This window comes from Oratosquilla oratoria, chromosome 7 (genome assembly GCF_046742065.1).
Source record: "Oratosquilla oratoria isolate Oo_2021 chromosome 7, ASM4674206v1, whole genome shotgun sequence".
NCBI classification, from domain to species: domain Eukaryota; kingdom Metazoa; phylum Arthropoda; class Malacostraca; order Stomatopoda; family Squillidae; genus Oratosquilla; species Oratosquilla oratoria.
This window is the reverse complement of record NC_134783.1, coordinates 38,788,967-38,796,466: the sequence shown is the minus strand read 5'-3', so window position 1 is coordinate 38,796,466 and position 7,500 is coordinate 38,788,967. Positions and strand designations below refer to the sequence as shown.

Sequence of the window (7,500 nt, the reverse complement as noted above, 5' to 3'; positions counted from 1 at the left end):
ATATATCATATATACATATATATACATATACATATACACACACACACACACACACACACACACACACACACACACACATATATATATATATATATATAAATATATATATATATATATATATACATATATATATATATATACATACATGATATTTGGTAGATTCCAAACAATTCTATTTAGTGTTAAAGTACCTTTAGGGAGTCCAAGAAACAGTAATACATAGGCGAAGGACCTAAACACATAACGCACGAGAACAACTCCGTCAGTTGCCACGAAGAGGGAGAGTGTCGAACTGGCTGCTTACCCTGACCTGAGCGAATAGTATCATATGAGAGAGAGAGAGAGAGAGAGAGAGAGAGAGAGAGAGAGAGAGAGAGAGAGAGAGAGAGAGAGAGAGAGAGAGAGAGAGAGAGAGAGAGAGAGAGAGAGAGAAAGAGAGGGAGGGAGGGAAAAGGAGAGAGAGAGGGAAAAGGAGAGAGACAAGGAGAGATACAGAGATACAGAGAGAGAGAGAGAGAGAGAGAGAGAGAGAGAGAGAGAGAGAGAGAGAGAGAGAGAGAGAGAGAGAGAGAGAGAGAGAGAGAGAGAGAGAGAGAGAGAGAGAGAGAGAGAGAGAGAGAGAGAGAGAGAGAGAGAGAGAGAGAGAGAGAGAGAGAGAGAGAGAGCCCGTAGAGCGTGTTGGAGTCAAAGGGAGTGGTAGGGAGGAAGGCTGGTCCGGAGGGACAAGTGGGAGTGAGTGGTGCAATGCTTATGGCCGATACATCACTAGAGTAATGACAGTACCCTTGTAATGAGAATCGTAAAGACGAAGCAGCGCCCCAAAACTTTCGTTCAAAAAAAAGAAAAAGAAAAAAAAAATATTCAAATGATCTCTTTAAATGATTAAGGTTTTGTTTTCTTTTAAGGGATGAGGGCGAAGCTGGTAGGGTCGAGGTATTCCAACAAGAGGGACAATTTGATCTATTGAAGGTTACTCAATGCATGGTCGAACTGGAAGAGGAATGATTTTGGACTTTGGTTCTGGAAGGCCGTTGCATTCTGGAAACGGACGAAAGCGGACCGAAAAAGTCCGTCCGGCTCCGTGTTCGTTTCGCCAGGAAAAGAACAAAACTGGAAATGTAAATGTTGTCTGTGGTTTGGGACACGACACGAGGTTGCCAACTTTTATTTATTTATTATCATTTTTTTTTTCCTTCGTTTCCTCAGTCTTGGGCATTACATTACACGGAGAACCACTCAGGTAAGAAATTAATTACCTTGACAGTAATGAGTGGTATATAGAGAAAGAAGAAACGGTAATTGCTGATTTTAATTTCAGCTTGTAATGAAGACGAGGACAAGTGAAACGAACACACAACAGCAAACGCATCGATGAAAGGAAGAAGACCGAGCGGGGGCTGAAGGCCCAACGACAAACTATCTGGAATTATGTTCTTGTTACGGAGACCCTCCTGCACCAGCGCTTCTATCCTCGTGGGCAATCTCGCGCCGCTGCCTGAGGCTAGCAGGGACTTACGGGACCTGCTGGAGACCACTTGGTCCATGATATATGACGTCATCTTTGAAGTAACGGAGTGAAATGCTCAGAGCTCGGCACGTGATGGGTGCACGAATGAAGGGTTCTACTGCGGACATTTGAATTTGACCCGTCATATCTCCCAGCTATGCAAATATGTATCTTCAGTTTTTGCTGCGTTATTACAATTTTGGACACAAAAAAATGTTTGTATTGTAATAAAATTATTGTTAACAAAAATACAGTAGTCAGCAATTATAGATATATTTCCATGGGTCTGCTATTTGTGTGTGTATATATATATATATATATATATATATATATATATATATATATATATATATATATATATATTGATAGCAATTGTACAGAAATGAACGACTCACAAACTAAAGAATGCATAATCATATAATCAGTCGCACGGCTGTTCTCGCTGACAATATACCAGCGCTCCTATTCTAAAGAACATTACCGTGCGTATGGGTGATGTGGGAGTACAAGAAAATATAAGCGCGGTATGGGTGTGAACAAGGCCTACGTGCACAGTTAGTTCACTTTGAACTTGAAGAAGGATTAATGAGGAACAAAATGTTCCCTAGAAGTTAGGTTGTACACCATGGTGGAATGCACAATTTGACGAGAATAATGATAATTAAAAAAGAAGGGAGAGAGCGAGAGAAAGAAGGAGAGAGAGAGAGAAAGAGAGAGAGAATCATAGTTTAATTCATTCACTTTGTTATGGACAAATGAACAGAAGAACATGTGAGTGAACTAGATCATTGAAAAAAAATGATTCATATGATGGGAAAGTACAAATATGATGTTATGCATCATAGTAAAGACTAGAACAAATGCACAGGAGAACACTGAGTGAACAAAATCCTTGAATAAATGTGTGGGTAGGTGGAAAGGGGGGGGGGAAATGAGTTCTACACGGAGGGAGTGGATGAGAGTGGGAGAGGGAGGAGCAGAGGGCCTTGGGCAGGGAGGGAAGGACGGAGGGAAGGATAATAGGGGGAGGGAGCGAGGGAAGGAGGGAGGGAGGGAGTGGAGGGGAGGGGAAGGAGTGAAAAGTGTGAAGAGAGAACTTAGTGATGGTGCCATCGGAGATGGAATTTTGATTCACATGTGATCAAAAGGGTTCAGCGAGTTTAAAACCTGAACAAGACGCCTCTCTAAGGAATAACATAAAGAAATAAAAATGATAAACTTGTGGAAAACTGAATAGAAATCATCATTCCTCTCCCTTCTCCTCCTCCTCTGCTTCCTCCTTTTCCTTTTCCTCCTCCTCTTACTCTTTCACTTTTGCCACCTCCTCTTCCTCTTCCATCCCCTACTCTTCCACAATCTTCTCCCTACACTTCCTCCTCTTTTTATTCCTCCCCCTCTTCCTCCTCTTCCACCACCACCACCTCCTCCCTTCTCCTTCTCCTCCTCCTCCTCATCCTCCTCCTCACAGGCCTCCACCCTGTGTGACTTCTTCATTCTCTTCTTCCACCTACTTGCATGTTTGCTTCCTTCACATTTTTTTCTCATCTTCATATCCTCATCATCGAATTCCTTTCATTTTATTTCTTTGTTGCATTCTTCCTCTTTTACATTTTTACATTATAATTTCTTTTTTCACATGAAAAAATATTGTAGTCTTTGTAAGTCCCAAATGCTTTATCAAACAAAGAGCATGCCGACAGGAGACCTTTTGGTCCATAACTAGGTCGGATGCGAAAAATAGTAATAATAAAAAAAGTATGACATTCTTCGATATCATTACTATTATGGCTTACATGATTGTGTTGCACTTGGCAATTTAAGGGGATTCCCAAAAATGTTGATAATTTTTGAGTTCCACTATCCCTCATAGCTATCTATCTATATCTATATATATATATATATACACATGTATATATACACATATATATATTCATATATATATATATGTATATATATATATATGTATATATATGTATATATATACATATTTGTGTATATATACATATACATATTTGTACAACTCTGAATGGGTCCCAGTGCTTAGAGATACATTTGCACAACCACAATGCACTTTAATTCTAAGTCATCAAGGCCGACATGCAGAAATTGAAATGTGTTGCTGCCAAGGACTCGAACCCCAGCATCCTCATGACAAGTGCGGTAGTGACTTAACAACTACGCTATCAAGAGAGATGTCTCTCGTGATAGCCTAGTTCCAGTCACTGCCGCACTTGTCATGAGGATGCTGGGGTCCGAGTCCTTGGCAGTACCACATTTCAATTTCTACATGTCGGCCTTGATGGCTTAGAATTAAAGTGCAATGTGGTAGTTAAAATGTGTGTGTGTGTGTGTGTGTAAATATATATATATATATATATGTATGTATGTATATATATATATATATATATACATGAATATATATATATATGTACATATATACATATATATATACTGTATATATACACACGTGAAAGCCACTGTTGGAGTAGAAAAGACTGGAGACGGGGAATCCATATATTTCGACTGCAAACTGCAATCATCTACTGAAGAGGATTGCAGTTTGCAATCGAAATAGATAGATTCCTCGTCTCCAGTCTTATTTACTCCAGCAGTGGTTTTCACGTGATTGACAAATGTGTGATTACATTTTTCACCTGTAATATATATATATATATATATATATATATATATATATATATATATATATATATATTTATATATATATATATATATATACATATGTATATCAGTGTTATATGCTGCATTTTCATAACCTTACCTATAAATTTTTATGTAGTAAACGTACCTGTGTCAGATATATATTTTGTTCAGCTAGTCACATCATTCCTTAACCTTATTTGTGAAGACTTATTATAAAAAACCGAATGATGAAATGGGGGACTCCAAAAATTTCCCGGGAGACTCAACAATCTTTTACATATTAAGTCCTTGGGACTCAAGAACGTGAAAAACCAGTGAGAACGCTGTCGAGATATATATATATATATATATATATATATATATATATATATGTGTGTGTGTGTGTGTGTGTGTGTGTGTGTGTGTGTGTGTGTGTGTGTGTGTGTGTGTGTGTGTGTGTGTGTGTGGATTAATTAGCTCTGCCATTGGGACTTGAACCCTTGGCTGTGCGACTGTTTCCCACAAGACAAGGACGCTACTACTGCAGTATGCAGGACGTACAAAAGGAATATTCTGGAACTTGTCCTAATCATTCCCAGACGTCAACTCGCACGGCACAGTATGTAGTCATAATTTCACCGTTTGTATACACATATTTACTTACAATGTATGCGCAAACCTTATGCGTATGCGATCCCGACACACGGCCGCTATGCGCCAACAGACGCGTTTTTACGACAGATCCGCGCACGACGTCACTGGGCGGGGAACGAGGGACACCGTCGTCGTGACCAGAGACGAAGACGCGACGAGGGCGGAGGCGACAACGAACTCGCTGCCGAGAACGACGATGACAACCTGAGGTTCTGGACACACGATACTACGACTACCGGAGAGGAGACACGGAGGCTCTTTTCACCGAGGAGGAAGAGGAGGAGGAAGAGGAGAGGAGGGGGAGAGCGGGGGAGAGACCGCAATGGATTAGACATTCACATGCAATCACGTACTTATTCCGCCAACACCTGCAACCTACATTTACCGACACTCGTACAACTATAGATACTTGATACCGACACAAATTATACAAATTACTAAGAATAAACAAGGCTACATACCTTGCCTAACCTACCGTAATTAGGCTTAAATAATTACAAATTATGAAATAAAAACGCTCTCCACATATCCATACATGAATGTATAACAACCGCGCAAATATCCAAATTAGTGTTTATGTACACGCACACACACACATACAATATATATATATATATATATATATATATATATATATATATATATATTTATACCTTTCTCGTCTTAGGGTGTTGAGAGTCAGTTTTATTGTACGTGTCTATATATATGTATGCATTATGTATGTATATATATATATATATATATATATATATATATATATATATATATAAATATATATATATAATATATATATAAATATATATATGTATAAATATATATATATATAAATATATATATACTGTATATATCAAGAGTTTTTTTTACCTCTTATTATGGAGGTAGCTAAGTCAGAGGCACATACTTATTCTCATCCATTTCACTCCCCTCCACCACCCTTTCCACCCCTCCCATCTCAGCTCCTCATGAATGACGTGTCATCCCTGCATCCGCCAACTGCCCTGGTTAAAACGCAATGAAGCAAGACACAGTACATCCATAGCAAGGCCGGTTCACTTAATCGGCGACCTCCAACTCTCCGTCCCCTCATGCAGAAAAAGAGAAGACGGGGAGAAATCCCTTCGGGCGGCGTCAAAATATCATTCACACATAAGCACCACATACTTCTCCATCCACCATCCCTCCCTTCCTTCCTCAAGAGACATTCCCTTCTTTTTCAACGTCCCCTTCACCCCATTCATATATATATATATATATATATATATATTATATATATATATATATATACACGTGTGTGTGTGTGTGTGCGTGTGTGTGTGTGTGTGTGTGTGTGTGTGTGTTTGGGTGCCTGTGTGTGTGTGTGTGTGTGTATGCATACATTCGCACGCGTGTGTAAGATAATATACCTTTTTCCGCTAGAACCATGTTATCTCCTTTAGAAATAAATGCTTGACCACTATTCGAGACAAAAATTTTAATGTATCGTGGTCGTGGTCGTCCTACCTGCCAGACGCCGTTCTTGAAAGTTTCTCCCTTATATGGTCAAAATCGTAAAGATCAGTTTCCTCCTGAGTTTACCTGAAAGGAGAAGAAAACAAAACGTAAAGATTACTCTCATCTCATCCTCTTATCTCTAAACATATATGTATATATGTCTACATATATACATACACGCACACACACACACACACACACACACACACACACATATATATATATACTATACATATATATATATATATTTTACATATATATATATTTTACATATATATATATATTTTACATATATATATATATATATATATATATTTTAAACATATATATATATATATATTATACAGAAATATATATATATATATATTATATATATACATATATATATTATATATATACATATATATATATTATATATCTACATATATATATATATATATATATTATATATCTACATATACATATATATATATTATATATACATATATATATATTATATATACATATATATATATTATATATATATACATATATATATATATATATATATATATAATGTATACATACCGTATATACATACAATATGTAAATTAATAACTGTATATCTGCACTTATAACTAAACATATCATATCCTTTCAGATACTGTTACATTAGTCACATACAATATGTTGGTGAGGAACCTACGGCAGAAGGCGCTGAGTAGTTGCAACCGAACCCGTCACCTTTGCCCTATGCACTTGGACTGCTGGGCCAGGTAACAGTCATGGGAATCGGGGGAGGAGTGTGGGATTTGAACCCACAACTAAGCGATTGGGAGACTAGCACGCTTCCGATTACATCATCAGTACACATATACAATAGGACAGACGCGAATCTTAATTACTTGCTTGGCAAAAACAAAACAAAAAAAAAACAAAAAAAAAACAACGAAGGTAGTTAGCGGGACAGCTACTTTAACTGTTATGCCACGTTCACACGGTCGAGCTGTGCCCGGCAGGCTCTACCCTAATCGGGCAAAGTATCTAGGTTATGCCCGTGAAGGTGTCCACATGGCTGACTATGGCGGTGGGTCGGTCGTAAGCTGGGGCTGTGAATGAGTGGTCTAGTGAGGTACGATCATCAAGGTGTTCCACCTTACATTCCATAGATATTCGTATGTTCTATACAAGACAATTAACGTTATTGTGTCTTGTCGTGACCAGAGTGT

General features: G+C 38.0%; 1 protein-coding gene across 1 annotated transcript in view; it reads right to left on the bottom strand.

The window, feature by feature from the left end:
• The window catches only part of LOC143027077 (homeobox protein PKNOX1-like), a 318,091-nt gene extending 311,719 nt beyond the window's left edge, over positions 1-6,372 (bottom strand). Inside the window, exon 1 of the mRNA XM_076188011.1 lies at positions 6,302-6,372. The gene's annotated coding sequence lies outside the window, so the exon portion shown is untranslated. The remainder of the gene's footprint in view (positions 1-6,301) is intronic.
• Between the last annotated feature and the right edge of the window lie 1,128 nt (positions 6,373-7,500).